Source organism: Marmota flaviventris, chromosome 8, assembly GCF_047511675.1.
Source record: "Marmota flaviventris isolate mMarFla1 chromosome 8, mMarFla1.hap1, whole genome shotgun sequence".
In the NCBI taxonomy this organism is placed as follows: Eukaryota; Metazoa; Chordata; class Mammalia; order Rodentia; family Sciuridae; genus Marmota; species Marmota flaviventris.
Window position 1 is genome coordinate 94,640,277 of NC_092505.1, and position 23,064 is coordinate 94,663,340.

At 36.0% G+C, this 23,064-nt stretch overlaps 1 pseudogene; it reads left to right on the plus strand.

Moving 5' to 3' along the window:
• The window catches only part of LOC114098055 (SUMO-conjugating enzyme UBC9 pseudogene), a 39,538-nt pseudogene extending 19,343 nt beyond the window's left edge, over positions 1–20,195 (plus strand).
• Positions 20,196–23,064: the final 2,869 nt, after the last annotated feature.

Below are 23,064 nucleotides of genomic sequence, written 5' to 3' on the forward strand. Positions count from 1 at the left end.
GATCCCACTGAATTAATCACTTTATTTATTTATTTTTAATTACTGTATTTTTTTATTTGTAGTTGGATACAATACCTTTATTTTATTTATTTATTTTTATGTGGTGCTGAGGATCGAACCCAGGGCCTTGCATGTGCTAGACAAGCACTCTACCTCTGAGCCACAATCCTAGCCCGAATTGATCACTTTAAAATGGTTAATACTATGTTGTGTGTATTTCACCTGTATCAAAAACTAAAAAGTAAGTGTATGAGTAAACAATACAGGTTTTCCTTAAGGACTGAGTTCTCAGTATATCTTAAGAGATTATAATATTTGATATTCCTAGAGAGTGATGAGTAATAGCATAATATAGCAAAATAAATACATACATACATAAAGAAAAAAAATCTACCCATTTTTTATTTTCCCCCCAAAACTTATCGGAAATATTAATTTGCATATTAAGAACAAGAGGGGCTGAGGTCGTGGCTCAGTGGTAGAGTGCTTCCCTAGCACAGGCAAGGCACTGGATGTGATCCTCAGCACCACATAAAAACAAATAAAAATAAAGGTATTGTGTCCAACTACAACTAAAAAAATAAAAATAAAAAAAGAACAAGACTTGTAAACATGACAGTGATAATTTTCATGTTTTCCTTTAAAAATAAGTCCTTATGTGAATTACAGGTTGCATTGAAAACAGGTCTCCACTTTCAAATTCTACAGCTGATTTTCTATAACATATACTTGTATATAATATTTCTATAACATATAACATATATCAACATATTACTGAGGCTCCAATTCAACATTTGTCATGTGTGAAGCAGTATTACCTCGTATCAAATAGAAACTCTTCTTCCCCCAAGAACCTCCTCTCCCTTCCTCAATTTCACTAAATGTAATTTGGTTACACAGAATTAGTATAGCACACGTACCCCACCCCACCCCACCCCACTCCCACCACCCGCGGCCTGGCCCCCCAGTACCGGGGACTGACCAGACCTGCTCTACCAATGAGCTACATTCCCCAGCCTTTTATTCACTTTTTATTTTGAGATAAGGAATTGATAAATTGCTGAGGCTGGTGATCCTCCTGCCTCAGTCTCCAAAGTCCCTAGGATCATAGGTGTATGTTACAGCATCCAACTAGTACCATCTTATTATTATTTTTTAAAAAACTTTTGGTAGTTGTAGATGGACAGCATGCCTTTATTCTATTTATTTTTATGTGATCCTAAGGATGGAACCCAGTGCCTTACACATACTAGGCAAGCGTTCTGCCACTGAGCTACAGCCCCAGCCTCAGCCCCCATCTTTTCTTAATGCTTAGAATAAGAAAGAAATGGTAAATGTGACTTTAAGTTAAATTTTCAAAAAATATATACAATTCCATTAATTCGTACAATTATTGAAAGCTAATCAAAAATTATATATATATATATATATATATATATATATATATATACACACACACACACACACACACACATACACACACACACAAAGAAAATTGTATAAAAGTAAGAAAATAAACATTAGGAAAATAATAAGTGGGTGAAAGTGGGCATGAGAGTGTTCTTCCTGACCCTGGAGGGACCAGACAGGTAGACAAGGCTTGCTTGGAGGGCGTGTGAAGATGTGGCAGGCACAGGTTTCCTCCTGTGGCCTCCAGGGTCACCGACGACTTGCCTGACATCACTGCGTGGGTCTTCCAGGCAAAGACTTCTGAACAGAGACTTCCAGGCAGGCCACACCATCCATAACTGCTGCCATTACACGTGTGCCAGCTGCTGGAGCCGATCTAGCCTTAATGAACAGATCACCAAAGACCAAACAGTCAGAGAGAGAAAGAACAAGCTGAACTTTCAGGACAGCATCCCTGTGAGTCAGTTGCTAGAGGATGGAGAACACAAACTTGTAAAGAAAATCACTCAAAAGATACAAGGGCTACACAAAGGAGACCTCCCTGATCAAAACACACAAACCAAAGTTTTTAAAATGCACCAGGGAAGAACGTGGTTATTGTAAAGATCCAACGAGTAGCCTGGGAACTGGATCAAGAAATATTCCAAAGCCCAGAACAAAAAGAAAGCAAATCATGAGTAGTGAGTTGGCGATGGAGGAGGGATTGAAGAGAACTTCCATGCAACTAAGAGAAGTTCCAGGAGGAAAAACAATGCAAATGAAGGAGAAAAATAAAGCCAAAATAAACAAAGTGAAATGCACAAACAAGCAAACAAAAAATGTTCCTGGATGGAAGAAACAATGTCAAGTTTCAGGCAGGAATGATAAGAAAAGATTATACACACACACACACACACACACACACACACACAGAACCACACAGGGCTAAATAAATTTTCCATATATAAAACTTTCAGACTCCAAATAGAAAGACAAAAATCTCATTCTGTCTGTGTAGAAGCTTGTAAGTTACTTATAAAGGAAAAAGAATGAGACTGGCATTGAAATTCTCCTTGGCACCTTTGGCAGCTAGAAGACAGTAGAATACATTTTCAATTTAAATATATTTATCCTGTCAGAGTGAAAGAAATGTATTTGCAGATATGTAAGGATTCAGAGAAGTCACACACATGACTCATCTGGGGAGAAGTTCTAGGAAAAGACTTTATAAAAAGAACAACAAACGGAACAGACTTGAGGAAAGAAAGCCAGAGTGAACAATGAACTTAATCTAAGCGGACGAGGATGATCGGGAAATGTGTAATGTGAGTACTAAATACTCTAGAAGTACAGTAGCATAAAAAAGGGAAATTTCTAATAATAACCTGGAGTTGAAAGAACTAACCCACCTCAGCAAAACGGAAGAATTGTGGTGAGAAGGGACATGAGAAGAAAGCAAGGAAGCAACAAACATTCCAAAGGCTTCATCCTTTAGGAAGAAGGGGAGGAGGAATTTGCAGTGAAGGTCTCTTCAGGATCTATGCTGTAGATGGAGAGGGACCCTAAAGAGACTTCTCAGTGGGGGAAAAGTTGGTGTCTCATTTTCTTGTAATAATAGGGAAATGTCTGATTACATACGTGAGTTGAAGAAGAACAGGTAACAATAAGTGTAAAAGGTAGCAAAATCTCAGAGGAAGTGTGGGGATTCGTGACACAGAAAATGAAATTTAAGTTTAAAAATGTCTAAACTGAAAAAAGACCGACACAGCCACATCAATGTTTATAGCAGCACAATTCACAATAGCTAAACTGCGGAACCAACCTAGATGAATGGATTAAAAAAATGTGGAATATATATACACAATGGAGTATTATTCAGCAATAAGAGAATGAAATCATGGCATTTGCAGGTAAATGGATGGAGTTAGAGAAGATAATGCTAAGTGAAGTTAGCCAATCCCCCAAAACCAAATGCTGAATGTTTTCTCTGATATAAGGAGGCTGATTCATAGTGGGATATGGAGAGGGAGTATGGGAGGAATAGATGAACTCTAGATAGGGCAGAGGGGTGAGAGGGGAAGGGAGGGGGCATGGGGTTAGAAATGATGATGGAATGTGACGGACATTATTATCCAAACTACATGTATGTAGACACGAATCGGTATGAACATACTTTGTATACAACCAGAGATATGAAAAATTGTGCTCTATGTGTGTAATAAGAATTGTAATGCATTCTGCTGTCATATATAAATAAAAAATTAATTAAAAGAATTTTTTTTAAAAGACCAACATTAGATGTAATCATAAAAAGCATGATTTATGAAAAAATAAAAGCCATAACTTTGTGTATAAGAAAAACGGCAACTAAACAAATTTAAAAACTATTTAAAATGTAACAATGTTATAATAAAACTTTGAACATTAGAATTTGCTAGTTCTGATAGACACATGTATGTATACAAAGAGGAGTCGAATAGTGAATTCATGAAGCTTGGTCTAATATGGATCCAGTTGGTCCTCCTTAGTTGCCATTTGCCTGCTTACTAAAATTTGTCACCATCAGTTCAATATTTGAGACATTTTTGCAGAGTAGCAAAAAATTTGAGTTGCCTAATAGATATGTTTCCAGCTAAGATCAAACAAGAGGACACTCTGCCTTCTCATTTCAGCTCTCATACTATAAATAAGTGTCCGTTATAGCAGTAAATTTTGCCACATTTTTGTTGGTGATTTTGCTATTTAGAATGTTCTCCAAATGTAGTTTGAGCTGTCTCCTGTTCCTAAACCCAAGGAAGGTATTATGTGCCTTATGGAGAAAATACACAAGTGATATAAGCTTTGTTCAGGCATAAACTATAGTGCTGCTGGTCATGGATTCAATATTGATGAGTCATCAATATGTATTAGAAATGGCTTCCTTAAACAGACACACAAATAAAGGAAGGTTATGTATTGATCAGATAACAAAAATGTTGTGATGTCTGATGTACAAAGGAACCAAATCCTGTATTTTTCCTACAAGTCATAGTGCAGTATTTGATAACTCAGTGTTGTGCTGAATTAGTGGGAGATAGCTATCTCTAATAATGAGAATCAACTCTATATAGACTTAAAGAGAAATTTTAGTTCCTCAGATATATTTATATATCCCATGTGTTTTTCCTTAAATATTATCTCATTATGATTTCTAATTATAATCCAATAAATTTAGAAATACATAAAATGAATATAAAAATCTTAATTACATTGACATTAAAAAGTACATATCTAGATAACCCCTGACCTCAAAGGAATACTGAAAAGAGTATTTAAAAAAAGCAAAGAAAATTTTGAAATTATCTATAAAGCAAAGGAAATAATATTTCATACAAAGCTTATGGTATTTGGTAAGGGCTAATTCACACAAAAAAGTAGAACTTAAATTCCTTCGTTATTAAAGAATGATGATGTTAAAATATAGAAATTCTGTAACTGTTCACAAAAATCAGAAAAATAATGAAATAAATAATAAGCAGGAATTTTCTACTTCCTAGTTAAGAAACATAAAACAGGAGCTAGGGTTGTAGCTCAGTGGTAGAGCACTTGCCTAGCACGTGTGAGGCACTAGGTTCGATCCTCAGCACCACATAAAAATAAATAAATAAAATAAAGGCATTGTGTCCATTTACAACTAAAAAAAATATTTAAAAAAGGGGGGGGCCTGGGGATGTGACTCAGTTGTTGAGCACCCCTAGGTTTAATCCCTGGTTAAGGAAAAAACAAAAAAACAACAACCATAAAACAGGAATTTAAAGAAGCAGAAAGAAAACAAAACCCGACATAGCCACATCAATGTTTATAGCAGCACAATTCACAATAGCTAAACTGTGGAACCAACCTAGGTACCCTTCAATAAATAAATGGATAAAAAAAGTGGCATATATACACAATGGAATATTACTCAGCAATAAAAGAGAATAAAATCATGGCATTTGAGGTAAATGGATGGAGTTAGAGAAGATAATGCTAAGTGAAGTTAGCCAATCCCAAAAACCAAATGCAGAATGTTTTCTCTGCTATAAGGAGAAATAAACAAATAAAATAAAGCTCAGAATCTGGTTCTTTGAATGACATACAAAACGACAAATCATTTCTATTTGAGATTAAGAAAAACAAAAGCAAAAATACACAAATTGTGAATGAGAAAGAACATATAAAGACAAATATCAAACAGAAGGAAAGAAAGAAGAAAACCCTACATGCAATTATATAACAAATTTGAAATTTGAGAAGTAGCTTATTTCCTAGCTAACAATATAACAATTAAACCAAGTAAAAGCAGGAAAATCAAATAAACTAATAAACTAATTACTATTGAAGAGTTGTTTTTTCTTTTGTTTGCTTTTTGGTACTCGGAGTTGAACCCAGAAGTGCTTTTCCACCGAACCACATCCTTAAGCGCTTTGTTTTTTATTTTGAGACAGAGTCTCACTAAGTTGCTTAGGGCTTCATTAAATTGCTAAGGCCGGCCTCAAACTTGTGATCCTCCTACCTCACAGCCTCTCAAGTCACTGGAATTATTGGCATATGTCACCGTGACTGATTTTATTATCTTTTTAAAATAATTTAAGACCTAGTTTTTATAAAGGCAACAGAATCAATTATCTTTATATCTGAAGTCTAGAAAAACTTAAAAGTAATTTGGAAGGTTTTTGAAATTGTTTCAGATCTTAGAGAAAACGAAAAGTACCCCAATTCATTCGATGAAGCCAAGAAAACTTAAATACCCAAGCCGAAGAGAGTGTTAAATAATAATCTCTGTGACCAAACTGAGTTTATTCCAATAGTACAGTCACTCTCTGGAGATCCAACTACATAACTTTTATTCTTCTTAATTTGAAATCACATCAAACTCATAGAACATGAACCACTCACGTGTAGCTTTCATTCAGTGACACTATTCAAGTTTTGCCAATTCTCCCAGTTTTGTTCTTTTTGGGAAAAGAATAGAGTTAAGTCGCACCTACCCTTGTCTTTTTAGTCTCTTTCTTCCTGAGATATTTCCTTAGCATTTCCTTGACTCTCATGATTTTCACATTTCAAAAGATCACTGACCATTTATTTGGTAGAGTCCCCTGATTCAGGCTTGTCTGATATGCCATCCTAATGACAAGATGATGAATCTTTGGCAGGATGGGCACAACACATGATATTGCCTTCCCTTGGGTGGTGCATGAGGTTGATTTGCCTAATGGCTGGCAGAGTTTCTCTCTTAGTTAAAGTGGCCTCTGCCAGATTTCAACACTATTGAGATTTCTCTTTTGTCCTTTATAATGAATTAGTATTTGGGGGGAAATGGCACATTGATATTGAAAACATCTTGTTCCCTGTCCAACTTTCATTCACTCTTTTCTTGTGATGTTTTTGTTAAATGAATGATTACCATGATGGTTGTTAAATGGAGATTTCCAATTCCCCTAATTTCTTCTGCATTTGGTGGTTGGCATTATCCTGTAAGGAAGAACTTTCTCTCATGATTTATTTATTTATCAATATGGACTAAGGGATCCTTACTTTGTTCAGTGAGTTACTGGTCTTTCCTATTATTGCTTATTTTGGTGATCAAATTATTTCATATTTTGGCTGGTGGGAGCTCTTATAAACCTTTGAAACACAATGCCTTTTGATAGATATGTATTTTTCTGCGATCATGTCTTTGCTTTTTGTTGTTATTGTTACAGCAGGATTTTCTGGAAACTTCACTTTCCCTGCCCCATCCTTGAAACCAGCCATTTCTCTAAGAACCCTTCGTTCACTTTAATATGTATTTTAAAAATATGTGTTTAGAAACCAAGATTTGGGATCTAAGTGTGTTTATTGCTATTGAGGTATCACTGTTCCTAGGCTAAATAAATAGAACGAAGAAATATGCAGGTTAAAACCCCAATGAGAGAGCACATCAGACTCACTAGAATGACTGCAATAAAACAAGACAGAAACTCTAAAAACATTAGAGAGGATATGGAGAAATTGGAGCCCTCAAATATGGCTGTTGGGAATAAATAACAGTTTATTCACTTTACAAAACCAGTTGGCAGTATGTAAAAAAGTTAAACATAGATTAACTACATGATCCAGAAATTATACTTAGTTAGGTATCCAAAAGAATGAAACACATGATCACTCAAAAACGTGCACGTGAATGTTTGTTGTAGCATTATTCATAATAGCCAAAAAGCAGAAACAATACAAATGCCTGCCAGTGGAAGGGTGCATAGATAAAAAAAAATAATGGAATATTATTTGGCAATAAAAAGTATTGACACACGGATACATGCTGCACCATGGATGAACCTCTATGGTGGATTGAACGTTTGCCCCCAAATAGATTGTCCACATCTTAATTTCTGGAATCTATGAATGTTACTTTATTTGGAAAAAGTGTCTTTGCAGATGCCCTTTATTGAAGGATTTTAGGATGAAGAGATTGGCCTGGATGACAAGATTGGTCCCTAAATCCAGTGGCAAATCTCCTTTATAATATAAAAATATGAGGAGATCTGATGAGAAACAGGGGGAAAGACACAGACATACAGACACACACACAGGAGAAAACAATGTGAAGATGAAGGCAAGGACTGAGCGATGTGGCCACAAACTATGAACGCTGAGGGCTGCGTATAGGAAGAGGCAATAACAGATCCCAGGGAGTGTGGTCTTGCAACAGGAAAGATCCTCCAGGGATCAAAGACTTGCCAACACTAGGGTTTGAACTTTGGCCTCCAGAACTGTGACATAATACATTTCTGTTGTTTTAAGCCACACAGTTTTGTGGAATTTGTGTTCGTCTCAGAAAACTAATGCAACCTCAAAAACATTGAGCTAAGGAAATAAAGCTAGATGCTGAAGAGCAGACAGTAGATTCCATTTATACAAAATATTCAGAAAAGAGTAATCTATAATCAGAAAGCAGACCAGTGGTTGTCAGGGGCGAAGATGGGAGAAGAAATTGACTAAACAATCATGAAAAACATTTTGGGGTGGCAGAAATACTTTAAAAATGGATTATGGTGATGGATGCTCAATTACAAAAATTTGCTAAAAACATGGAATTGTACATTTAGATCAGGGTATTTTATGGTATGCCTATTACACCTCAATAAAACTCTCATAAAAAATGAAAAATCAAAAAACATAGAAATAAATTAGACAAGAAATGCAAAGAATTTATATGAAAAAAAAGTGTAAAATAATTTTTCTTTATCTATGGGTATGGGAGGCATTCTTAACTAAAAAATGTCTAAGCTTTATTTCCCTATATAAATATGAAATATACACATATATTTATACATGAAATTTAAATGCATTTATAGCCAAATATACATACACAGATCAATTGGGAAAATAATATATTTGAAGAAAATTTTTTAACAGAGGACAAAGTATGGATATTTCTAGTAATACAAGTTAGTCATAGACATTAATAAGGAATTGACCATTCAAGAGAAAAATAGAAAAGGAATATGAAGACCAAAGACAAATAATGAATAAATATAATTTTTAAATACATAAAATGAAGCATGATGAAAGAATGCAAATTGAAGCATCTGTGAAGTGTCATGTTCTATTCCATCAAAATGGGAAAATTACAGAGCAATAATACCTAGTGTTGGTGGGAGTATGATTGGGGAAGAATAATCATCTTATATCTTCCTTGTGGAAATTGTGAACTCTTATCAGGTTTTGGAAGGTAATCTTGCAATGCATACTAATGTAAAGATATATACACTTTTGGCCCACTCTTGGGTGTTAATTTCACTGAAGTTAGGGACCAGCATACATGTTGTGTGTACGAGAATGCTTATTTCACAGTGTTGTCCATAGAAGTGGCATACGGGGGCAGGGAGAGACATGGCCTCAATGGAGAAATTGAATCCTTTGTCCATAACCACAGGATATTTTCCAGTCACTTAAGTGGTTAAAAGATGGTGAATTAGGGCCGGGGTTGTGGCTCAGAGGTAGAGTACTCACCTAGCACATGCGAGGCCCTGGGTTCAGTCCTTAGCACCACATAAAAATTAATAAAATAAAGGTATTGTGTCCAGCCAAAACTAAAAAATATTAAAAAAAGATGGTGAATTAAATATACACCAGTTGATTTGTAAATGCTACGTGACATTGCTGCATGAGAAAAGCAATCTTCAGAGAGCATGTAAATGAAACTTATTTATACATGTGTCTACAAATGTGTGTGTATATGCATGTGCATATATAGTGTGCCTACTGCATTTTTTCATTAGTTCATTTTCATTTTTTCATTACATATTAACTACAAATTTCATTTGTAGTTAATATGTAATCTGTGGGATGCTTCTTTGAAGACAAATGAATAATATCCTATTCTCTATGTAAGTACTCTACCTTTTCCTTGTGGGTATTATTATTATTTTTTTGTACTGGGAACTGAACCCAGATATGCTTTACCACTGAGCTACATCCCAAGCCCCCCTTTTTTGTGAGACAGTGGTTCACTAAGTTTCCCAGGCTGGCCTCAAACTTGCAATCCTCCTGTTTCAGCCTCCTGAGTCACTGGGATTACAGGCATGTACCACCAAGAAGCCCAGCTGTCTTGTGGGCATTGATGATCCTTGCCTAAATAAATTATTACATTGGTAGTTGCAGATGAATCTTTTTTTATTATTTAAAGTAAACTCAGTTGAAGTATATTGGATCTTTTTTTCAAGCTCTGATTTTGTTACATATCAGGTTTGAGAGCTAAATGATTTACATGATGGTTTCCTTTCTCCTTAACCTGATCTGTGTGGACTAAAAATAAAGAGGTTTACTTTATGTTTACACATTTCTCCATGCCCAAACTGAATATAACTGACATTTTCTGTCTTCTCTTAGGCTATCTGATACTTTCAGGAAAAAAAATGTAACATATTAGCTAATGAGAAAAGTTAATTACAATTTTTGAATTTGGCATCTGCATTAGTGATATTGATTAGTAAAACTTACCAGAATTAGATTATTAATCTACTCTCTGTTTTCTGCACTTGACAGATGTTTTTGAAGTTTCTGCCAAAGGCTGGTTCAGCAATATTGCCTGTAAGTAGTATTTTTCTGAGTATGACATTAAAAATCTGTCACTATAAAATAAATTAGGAAATTTCACAATACTCCATTTTTTAATATTAAAAATAGGTTAGATCCTTTTGAGCACAAAAGACTAGCACAACATAAATTTATCTCAGATTAAATTGCATTGTCTTTTTTTTTTTAAAGAGAGAGATAGAGGGAGAGAGAGAGAATTTTAATATTTATTTTTCAGTTTTCGGCGGACACAACATCCACTTTTGTATGTGGTGCTGAGGATCGAACCCGGGCCGCACGCATGCCAGGCGAGCGCGCTACCACTTGAGCCACATCCCCAGCCCCGTAAATTGCATTGTCTTAAACTGTTTTTTCAAAAAAATCATCATTGGTTTGGGGCTGTAGTTCAGTGGTAGAGCCTATACTTCGCATGCATAAGGACCTAAGTTCAATCCCCAGAACACTTTCTTTCCCCCTCTTGTTTCTGTCTCTTTCACACACACACACACACACACACACACACGCATGCACACACACACGCACACACACACACACAGAGAAAGGAAAGAAAATCACGATGCACATGTAGGGTTTATTCAAATGATAAAGTTTATGTTTTGCTATTCTATTAAAAATTTAAATGAAAATAATCAAGTAAACTTTTTGTTTGGAATAAGAATGGAACTTAAATCCTATGTTGTTCTATTTCAGAGTTACTTTTGAAATATTTTGGAAACTCTTAGACTTTTTAGTATCTTATCAATGAAAACAGATGATTAAAAAGTAGAATTTTGGGCTTAGAAGCGTAGTTTGGTGGTAGAGCATTTGCCAAGCATGCACAAGGCACTAGGTTTGATCCCCAGCACTGCAAATAAGATTAAATGAAATAATAAAAATTTAAATCACAAGATTTCACACAATTTAATCTATGTAGAAGCATTAAGAAATGTCACCAATGAGTTAGGTTAATAGCTTTTTAACATCATGAAAAGCTTTTCCATTTTCTTATACTTTGAACTGAAGGCGATTTTACATTCATAAAGTCACATAAAGCAAGTGTTTCATATCTTAAGATGCTGTAGCTGATAACTTCAGAGATTTGCGTTTGGGTCACAGCTCAGCTGTGTGGTAATTTCAGGCCACAGTTTGCAGGGATGCAAAAAGAAACAGTTGAATTGGGGGGACAATTATGATCTCTTTTCTGTTTAAAATTCAATATGGTCAGGTCAGTAGTGATCCTTGTGTGTTTACAAAGATGGGCTAGTATATTTCATTCATTCAAAAATACCCATTAGGGCTGGGGGTTTGGCTCAGTGGTAGAGCACTTGCCTAGCCTGTGTGAGGCTCCCGGTTTGATTCTTAGCACAACATAAAAATAAATAAGTAAAATTAAATAAAGGTATATGAAAAAAGAGAACATGTAATAAAATGTTTAAAAATATGCATTAGACACACCTATGTGGCAGGCATCGTTCTTGACTTGGGAAATAAGATTACCTACCCTCCCAAATATGGAAGATATATAGGTACATCCTGTTCACATAAAAGGCATTTAATAAATCTGTCTAACAAAATGTGCTATATTCATCCAATCAATGAATGTTGTTGTCCTCATGATTCCACTGAAACAGCCCTTGTCACCAATGACCTCTATGTTGCCAAATCTAGTCATCATTTTCCAGTTTTCAATACTTGGACTTCTCTGTAACACTTGACCCAATTTTTTCCCTCCTGGAAGCACTTTTCCTTCTCGGTGTCCAGGTCAGCAGCATCCCACAGTTGTGTCTCATTGGCTGTTACTTTTCAATCTTCTTTGTTGATTCTGTCTATTTCTCTGATTTCTAAATGTTGGAGGGCTCCAAAAGTTTACTCTTGAAACTACTATATTCTCTATTTACTCTCTGAGTCGTTTTTATGTAGTATATGACTTTGGCATTGCTGCCACTCCCAAATTTTTGTCCTTGTCTCCACTTCTTCCATGAACTCTCTAATCATATATCAAGCACCTATTTGACAGCTCAGAATAAAATCTAAAGGCCACTCTCCTCTGCTCACTCTGAGACTCTGACATTTACATGATATTTGTTGGTGAGTGCCTTTTAGATAAACATCAGTGATGGATGAGGGTTAGAAAAACTGCTTTGAGATGTGGAAGTTTAACTGTTGATGCAAAATACAACAGAGACCTCAGCTGATCCTATGGAGAGCTTTAGAGATGGGATAAGCCCTCAGAATTGTTCACTTGAGGTGAGATAAACATGCCATCAGACATCTTTGCTGAAACAGTTATTGGATGCTGGCTACCCTCAGTGAAGGGTGAGACCTTGGCATAAGGCAGTTCTCTCTTACCAAGAGTGAGTCCTGGAGAGGACTTGGCTGTGAGCCCTCAGCATCAACATTCATAGCAGCTGGGAGAATGAATGCCTTGTCCTAAAGGCAGAGCTGGATGGCACAACATAACTTCTACTACCACCCAATATCTGCAGTATCTCACATTTGTAGTTTTCCATCTCTTACGTGGCTTTATTTTTTCATATATACTATGTGTTTGACTTATGTATTTGCTTGTTAGTCCTTGTATCATGTACCACCATAACATCAGAATCTTTCTTTCTTTAATCTTTAAACCCTATATTTTAAGTATATAGGAACTACTTGGAGCATAATAGGTATTAAATAAATATTATACAATGAGTATATATATATATATATATATATATATATATATATATATATCATGTGTTTAGTAAATGCTAGGAACTATACACAAATAAACAAGACAGACTCAGCCACTTCCCCATGAAGCTTACAATGAGGTAGAAATCAATTATACATATTTCAAGCATGAGTAAAATATGTATATATATATATATATATATATATATATATATATATATATATATATATATGCTATATTTTTTTGCGTGTATGTGTGGTACTGGGAATTGAACCTAGGGGTACTCTATCAACCAGCTACATCCCCAGTCCTTTATATTTTTTTTTATTTTGAGACAGGGTCATACTAAGTTGCTGAGGCTGGCCTCGAATTTTCAATCTTCCTGCTACAACCTCCTGAGTACTGGGATTATAGGCATGTGCTACCATGCCTGGCTAGGTGCTGTATTTTTAAAAATATAATTATGGACAAATAATGTTAGCTAGTATTTTACTAATCTATCTAGATTCAACACATCTGATAGTCTATCACAAAAGTTTTACTGAATGCTAATGTCAGAAGATTATTTAAAAAGTGGAGACTTCAGTTAGTTATTGTTCCTACTAATTTTTGGAAAGAATACAGACATCACTGGAAAACGTCTTTTGCCCAGTTTAGAAATAAAGAATAAGGGAGAAAATAAGAGGGAGACTAACAAAAATAACAAAAAATGAACACTTACTTAACTGAAATTTTTATTAACCAACATCCTGTTCTCTAAAATTCTAGAAAGCAAGGCTATAATTTTCTCTAAATAGATAAGGGATAAAATGTTTTGTGACGAATGGATAATTAAATATAACTTTTCCATTACTTCCATTTTGATGACAGTTAAAATGTAATAAAGACTAGGAAATAACACTTTAGCTATGTCATTATTGTAGAATCACAGACTCATCTTTTTAAAAGCAGCTCATCTCCCTAAAAGCTATGTTTTTGGTTGTCTACAGCACATTTTCTTTCCTTTTTACAGTGTACTGCGTAATTTACATTACAGAGCTTCTGCAGGATGAATGATTTTCCCCTCTTTTCCTATTTTTACCAAAAAAATGTGAAAGGCTTTCACTCTATATGTTTTCTTTTGGCAGTGAATATGACAACCGACATTTTCATTCTTGATTTGTCAGAAGCAAGATAATTGGCATTTCTAGGATAACTTGCATGGGAAATCTCAAATTGCTCTGTCAGTGGATTTGCTGGTCTCTTTGCTTTCTTGCACATTATTGTTAGACTATATGCATGGTGAGCCAGCTGTAAGCAAGCCAGTGCTCCTGTCTTCTGTGTGTCACTTCATCCTGGGAGTGAGGTAAGCCTTGAGAAGGTCCAAGACTATAAGAACCTCTACCTTAAAAGTGAAGAAAAAAAAAAAAGCAAGTTTTTTTTTCCCCCTATTCCCATGGGATAATAAACCACTGGATTCCACTGTTATTCATTTCAGATCGTTTGAGGTGGTCTTCTATTAAAATAAATTTTAGATTCCGGATGAATGTCAATTTTATATGAATTTGTTGAGATGTCACTTCTATTCTTGGATATCTTTTTAAAAGGAATAGGATGGTTCTAGTCCAGGGTTTTCGGGTGCACATCAAGTCTGAGTATATCATTGCTTTGATGACTACTGATTAGATGGCAAGATCTTTATAGTAGATTTTCCAGGGCACAATAAGTATTAGAATTATACAAATTATCCTTTTTGATAATTAATTAATCCTCATCTTATAATTGGAAGCAATATCGAAGTACTTTTAAGCACAGAAGAAATGCTGCAGACCCTCCATTTTAGAGGCAGCGGTATTGGATATGCAGATTGGAAGAGTCACGGATCCTTAAGTGCTACAGAATTTTACAAAGGAAGGTGACAGGAAATGATGTCTTACCATGAACTTACATGAACACATGGGGGTCATCTGAACACATGTCAGATGTGGCAGAAGCAGCTCTAACTTGCCTAATACCACATACACAGTTCACCTGTATTTGTCTTACTCAACCTTTATCTGTCTCTCTCTGTTCATCTCTCAGCACCTCGTCCTTCATTTTTTTTCTTTGAGCCTACCCACAATCCATGTTTTATTCTTTCTTGTTTTGTGTATTTTTCTTCCTATTTTCATCCCAGGCTGCTCTGATGAAATGATCAGATAGTGTATTTCAACTGTGTATTTTATAATATCTATTACTGTTCTTATGAACTATTTTATTTTTTGGTAATAGATTTTTAAAGCAAGAGAGTAAAATTGTTTAAATTTCCTTGATTTAAAAGCTTTTCAGTTACGTGTAGCTCCTTTTTTTTTTTTGAGGAGATATAGTTTCAATTAAAAAAAATTTACTTCAGGTTTGGTTTAAAGATAAAACCCTGAATATAGTACATGTCCATATTTTTATTCATTGCTTTCTTAGGGATTGCTTGCAGGGATTCTGACCCTACTATACCTTGCCTGGCCTCCCAGGCCTCCCTTTGAAATACTGATGGAAGCCTCCATGACCTCTTAACTCCAGCATTGTGCATTTATGCAGAACCAGCACCTGCCATGGATGATGCCATGGATGATGTGACCAGCTCAAGCAGTACCTGGTCCTCCTTGGAACCTCTAAGTGCCTGGGTAGCTGAACATGGGGAAAATGAATCCTGGGGAAACAGATTTCTAATGACCCCTGTGTAATTAGACTACCCTGAAGGTCTCTTAAATGAGTTTTCACTTCTACATCCTTGATCCTGCAATGGGTATGGTCTTGCTGATTCCTGAGATACCCTCAAGGAATCTTTCCTATTGTCTTTGTGCAAAGTACTTAACTTCTATTTAGTGGTGGTAATATCAACAACCACACCCTCCTTGGCCCTAATTTTACACACACTTTTCTTGCCAAAATACAAAATTTTAAAATCTTCTGTTTTTCCCACTGCTTCTCACAGCAAACCTGGCTAAAAGCTGCCAGAAACACCCATGCCACTTCCTGGATGCTGTGCTGCCTTGAGGTTTCCTCTATCAGCTTAATTAGTCTGTCATCTTTAAATTCAGCCTCATGAAAAGTCTCAGGACATCAGCAAAATGTAGACAATGTAGGCACTCTTTCAGAAGATTAAACGTGTGGACTTTAGTCCCAGTTGAGTCCTTGTTTTCTTTTGAAACCTCATGAACATAGTCTTTAATGTCCACATTCCTTTCAGTATTCTGATTGCTTAAGCTCTGCTTACAACATTCTAATGTTTCTCCAGCTTGCAGTTCTCCAAAATTTTCCAAACTCCTCTTGAACACCATTTCTAGAGGCTTCTGATCCAAATGGTCAAGTTAATCACAGCAATGATCCCACTTCTTACCACCAATTTCTGTTAGTCATCTTTTCATGGCTGTGACCAAAATACCTAACAAGAACAACTTAGAGAAGGAAAAGTTTATTTGGGCTCATGGTTTCAGAGGTTCAGTCCATGGTTGGCTAGCTCCATTGCTCTGGGCTTAAGGTGAGACATAACATCATGGCAGAAGGGTGTGGTAGAGGAAAACAGCTCAGGACATGGCAGCCAAATAGGGGAGGGTGGGGGAGAGACACCCATGTGCTGAATTCTTACCAGAGAACTTAATAGAGACTTTTGTAGAATGCAGTATTGCCAGACCAACAGAAGTATTCATAACCACATTAGAATAGGGTGCTGCTTATCTATTTTTGCCCATCTGAGTATCAAGGTCATGATAATAATGGTAAAATAGAGTCAACCTGGATGATTTCTCTATGTGTAACAATACCTAAAAGAGTTCTTTAATCATACATTTTATGAACACTCAAAAACATGTGTTGAGAAATACATATACTTGAACTTATATGTCTCTGTTCAAACAACTTCAAAACAGCACTACTCTAATGATAATGTGCATATAATTCACGTGGGGATGTTGTTAAAATGCAGGGTCTTGATCTGCCTATCTGAGGTGGAGCTTGAGATACTGCACTTCCAACAAGCTCCCTCCCAGGTAATGTAGCTGTTGTTGGTCCATGGATCATACTTTGAGCAGCTTTAGAATCTAAAGGTAATAGGGTTTTGCAACAAAACTTGTTATCACCCTTCAGTTCTTTCTCATTAAGAAACCATTGATAATTCAGCTTGTGGATTTGATCCCCATTTTCTCTTGTCATCTGGCCTGCCATTGGGTGTCTGCATTTGCTAGAATTCTTTGTTGGTGAATACGTAGTGTCCTTAGTGTGGAGTTGTTAACCATGGGAACAGCTGCTGGTTACTAATTTGTGTACCATTTGAATGCTAGTTCTAGTAACTGCATACTTGATAGCTTCAGTTTTCTTTTGTTTTGCTTTGCAAGAATTATTTCTTGTTTTATATGTGAGATATATAGCACTATAATAATTCCTGTACAATATTAGGGTTATTTTAGGCATTACTATCAAGTAGTGTGGGTATTATATTCTTATTTCATTGAACCCTTACAAGAACTCTGTGATGTATATAGTTTTAATATATTGATATTCACAGTAGTTGAATAAATCCTACAATTTCACAAAGGTATAAAGGATGGAACTGGGATTCATATCCTTGTATTGTTATTTCAGATCCAGATTTTTTTTCTATTGTACCTTGCTATGAATGAACTATGATGGTAGGGAGATGGACTTTTTACCCTTTGAGGGATCTTTCTACATCTCTATATACTCATAAATTTATTTTTCTTTAGTTGCTCATTAGCCTACTATAGCAACTCCCTTCTTCTCTAAAGAACAACTTGAAAATTGGGAGTTTGAGAAAAATTAGCTTTGGATTTAAAATAAAGTTGGACAATAAAATATATAAGGAAGGGGCTGGGGTTGTGGCTCAGTGGTAGAGTGCTTGCCTCGCATGTGTGAGGCTCTAGGTCCGATCCTCAGCACCACATAAAAGTAAATAAATAAAAATAAAGATATTGTGTCCATCTGAAACTACAAAAATAAAAATATATATATATATAAGGGAGAATGAAGAAGTGAAAGAAAAATAAGGATAAATGTCAAGATGAGGGATTATCCTTCCAGTTTTCATCTTTCTTTTTCCACTTTCTTCTTTTTTTAACATTTTTTAGTTATTAATGATCCTTTAATTAATTAATTAATTAATTAATTAATTAATTAATATGGGGTACTGAGATTCGAACCCAGTGCCTCATACATGCTAGGCAAGTGTTCTACCACTGAGCCACAACACCAGCTCTTTCTTTCTTTCTTTTTTTATTATACCTTGCTATGAATGAACTATGATGGTAGGGAGATGTGGAAAGGAAGACACTTTTGTGGTATTTAAAGCTTCATCTCCAACCAACTTTGTATACTTATTAATTGTTAAGACATTTTATACATTTTACCAAAAAAAGTAATTAAAAATAATATTAAAAAACAATTTTAGTTCATGGTCAAATTATTTGTAGTCTAGAAGATATATTATTGTTCATATTTGCATTTGGAAGAAATGTTTTAGGGTGGCCAAATGCACTAGAGATTTGATTCAAAAGCAAATGAATTGTATGTTTCCTTATTTAAAATGTTCAGGGAGAAAAGAATCAGGCAATTGGTATAGGTACTACATGGATGGTTCAATGGATTAAATATGTGATCCACTACAAATTAGAAAGAGCACCAAAAATCTTTTAGAAATTCTTTATAAACTATGTCCTACAGCTCTTCATGAGCTGCTGGAGTGGGGCATAAATTTGTCAATTAAAGAAAACTTTCAGAGGTACCTTTCTGTTTAAAACAGACGTCTGGGGTAATTTGTCTATTTGGGGTAAATATTTAGTATTTCTGAGTATATTCCTTGCCTTAGTCTTCTAGCCAACTTTGCATCTGGATCTAAATTGACTCTTAATGGTACTGGAGGTTGGGTAGAGAGAGGGGAAACTGGTTCTTGAGTTGTTAAATTAAAACAGGCTCTTGATGAACTCTAAGTGACTTATGACGTCCAAGATGACACTTATCCTTCCTGGCTCAGGGAACCTTGCTGACATCTGCCACTGAAGCCTTCAGTGATGAAATTCATACTCCTTCTCTTGAGTCTTCCAGGATTCTGCAGTTTCTCTGGTTGCAGCCAGAGCTGACAAAGTGGGAAAGTTCATCCTTATCCCATGCCTCAGTGGCCCCATGTCAGGCCCACTGGCTCTCTATTCAGTCAGTCTCAATAAGGGCTGTGTGGGAACTTCAAGGTCTACTTCACATGAGAGCCACAAGAGACCTTGTGGGCCCTTCTCCAGTCTTCTCTCCACCTGCCCCTGTCCCCCATCCACTTCTATCCAGCATGTCTATTTCCATGATAAACTGGGGTTCTTCAAAGGAACTTGAATTTGTCCCAGTGTCTCTTTAGAGAAGTCAGGAAAGGCCCTCCCCTCTGGAAAACCTCTGAACATACCTTATTATCTCTATCTGCCTACTTTGTTTTAATCCAAAAGTGAGCCAGAGACTGCTAGCTTATACAAGTCCTGTTATAAGTTGAACTTTATTACCCCCAAAGATATAGAGGGCACAGGTTGAAAAAAGACCCATGCCAAAATAGAATCGCCCATGCAAGGGACTTTAGATATGTTTGGGGAGTGTCCTCAGCAAACTTGTCCAGGAGTAAAAAAAAAAAAAATTGGAAAAATGATGACCTGTCTGGTTTTGTAACTATCCCAACAAAAAACTCAAATGGCCTGATGAACTTCAGGAAGTGAAAGCCCTCCAGGAAGCAAGGACATTCCATTGGAAGGAGGTTTGTTTAAGCTATAGGTTCCCTTCAAAGATGATCTTCCATCCTCACTGCCTAAATGTAAATTTGAATCACTGTTATTCACCTTGAATGTGTACTATTTGGGTACAGAGTGTTTGTCCATCCTCAAGGAAAACAAGTACCAGAGGTCAGCAATCATGATCAAACAGATCCTATTAGGAATATAGGAACTTCTAAGTGAACCAAGTAACCAAGACACAGCTCAAGCAGAGTCCTACACTACCATTAGAATATGAGAAAAGAGGTCAAGCCCAAGCCAAGAATTTTGCAGCCTTATAAGCAGTGATATCATGGCATCCTGAAAAGAAAGGGATTGATTTGTCAAGAACTTGCTTCCAACATTTCAATATCATAGATCTAAGGTTTCTCTATCCAATTACAAGTCACCTAGAGGAGGGCTGGGTAGGCACTATTATCCATTTCCACCACTGGCATACATTTGTTGATTTGCTGAATTGCCCCTGTTTTTTACACATGGTCTTCTTTCAGTCTTTTTTATTTTTGATTATCATGTAAAATTTGATTTTATTTTAATATTGATGTCAGTATTTCAACTGTTACCAACTTATAAAATTTTTTGCTTGGATAAGTCTCCTAGAAACTAGTTTGATTTGCCTTCAAATGTTGCCATACTTCATTCTGTTGAGAGCTATATAATGCCTCTAGCTGGTTGTAGGGGGAAAAAAATCATACTTACCTTCTTCCACCCCCACCCCCATTTATTCTTCACTCTTAAGAATTTGGGTTGTGGACTCTGGAAATTAGTATAGAAATTCCTCAGAAAATGAGTAATGGAACCACCATATGACCCAACTATCACACTCCTTGGTATTTTCCCCAAAGATCTAAATTCAGCATACTATAGCAATACAGTCACCTCAATATTTATAGTTGCATAATTCACAACAAGTAAATTATGAAATCAGCCCAGATGTCTATCAATAGGTGAATGGATTAGGAAATTGTAGCCTATGTGCACACTGGAGTTTTACTCAGTCATATAGAAGAATAAAATTATGGCATTTGCTGGTAAATGGGTGAAAAGAGAGAACATTATGCTAAGTAAAATAAGTCAGACTCAGAAAATCAAAGGTCAAATGTTTTATCTAACATGTAGAAGCTAGACTAAAATAAAGGGAAGAAGGAGAGGAGGATAAAATATCATAGAGATATAGGGAAGATCAGTAGTATAGAAGAGGGAAAGAGGAGCGGCAGGAAAGGGGAAGAAATGCAGAACAAATTCTTTAAAAAAATCATGTCATGTGCATATATAAATACACCACAGGGAATTTCACCTTTATGTATAAGTATAAAGAACCAATCAAAAATAAATAAATAGATGAGTAAAAGGAAGATCTGTAAAGTAGAGGAAGGAGATAGTGGAGGCCGGGGTGAGGGTGGGGAGGAGATAAGGGAAAAGTGGGGAATATGAACTGAAATAGAATTCTGTGTCTGTAATGATTTTGTCAGGATGGACTTGACTATTGTGTACAACTACAATGTTCCAATAATTATAAAAAGTATTTGGGTGGTATAGCTTAGTTTGTGTCCCTCAGATCCAAAATTAGCCACCATCTTGATTCTGTATCACTTCCTTTGTGTTTTTATGGTGGTGTTTGTGTTGCTGTTTAGGAGTAAATAAGAGATAAAGAGATCTATCCACTATATAAAGATACACTGAAGTCAGGCCAGGGTGGTGGGTTAGCGGTAGAGCTCTCGCCTAGCACCGTGCGAGGCCCTGGGTTTGATCCTCAGCACCACATAAAAAAGAAAATAAAATAAAGTTACTGTGTCTAACTACAACTAAAAAAAAATTTAAAAAGATATACTGAAGTCCTAAACCCCCAGTATTTCAAAAAATTATGTTATTTGGAGATATGGTCACTATAAATATAATTAAGAGATCTTACTGGAATAGATTAGGCCTCTAATTCAATAAGACTGTTGTCCTTATAAGAAGATGAAAGACGTCATGTGATAGACACAGAGAAAGAATACCATGTGACAACAGAGACAGATTGAAGTGATTATAGCTGCAAGCCAAGGGATGCCAAGGTTCCAAGACCATTATCAGAGGCTAGAAAGAGGAAAGGGAGGATTCTACCTGGAGTCTCAAAGAAGCATGATCTTGCTGATATCTTGATTTTAGACCTCCACAGAACTGTGGAAGAATATATTGCTATTGTTTTAAGTCACCTATTTTGTGGTCCTTTGTTATAGCAGCTCTAGGAAACTAGAACACGTCCCTTATAAAGTGACACCTCTCCGGAAGACGTACCCTGGGGCTAGGCTGCAAATCTTGGTGGGTGGAACATGGCCTCGATACCCATCTTGATTCTCTGTTCAAAGACACGTATCCATTGAACAAAGTGCATAACCACAAACAAGACAGGACCCAAATGCTGAGTGCTTCTTTTTCTTCTCCTTCCCTTATCTTTTTATCTCTTCCCCAGAGGCTCTTCCTTCAGCGTTCTCTTTAGGTAGTCACAGACTTCTGTTGTGCCATATCCTTGGTCACCATCCCCATGACTCATGTCAGAGCTCTGTAGACTGAGTCTACCAACCCCAGTTATGAAGACTAGCCTTGCTATTAAGACAGACAAATAATTAAGCTGAATCATGATTTTATCATTTACATTTGTCATCTTATGCTATATAAGAAATCACGCCCCAAACTTAGAATCTTAAAAAAAAGTTATAATCTCCCACAGCTACTGAGGGTCAGGAATCTGGGAGTAGTTTAGCTGGCTAAAGGTCTCTCTCTCTTTTTTTTTTTTATTGGTTGTTCAAAACATTACAAAGCTCTTGACATATCATATTTCATACATTAGATTCAAGTGGGTTATGAACTCCCATTTTTACCCCAAATACAGATTGCAGAATCACATCAGTTACACATCCACATTTTTACATAATGCCCTATTAGTAACTGTTGTATTCTGCTACCTTTCCTATCCTCTACTATCCCCCCTCCCCTCCCCTCCCATCTTCTCTCTCTACCCCATCTACTGTAATTCATTTCTCTCCTTGTTTTTTTTCCCACTAAAGGTCTCTCTTGAGGTTATAGTCAAGCTGTTGCTCAGGGCTACAGTCTCTGAAAATGGGACTGGGGATGGAGGATTCATTTTGAACTCACTCATGTGATTTT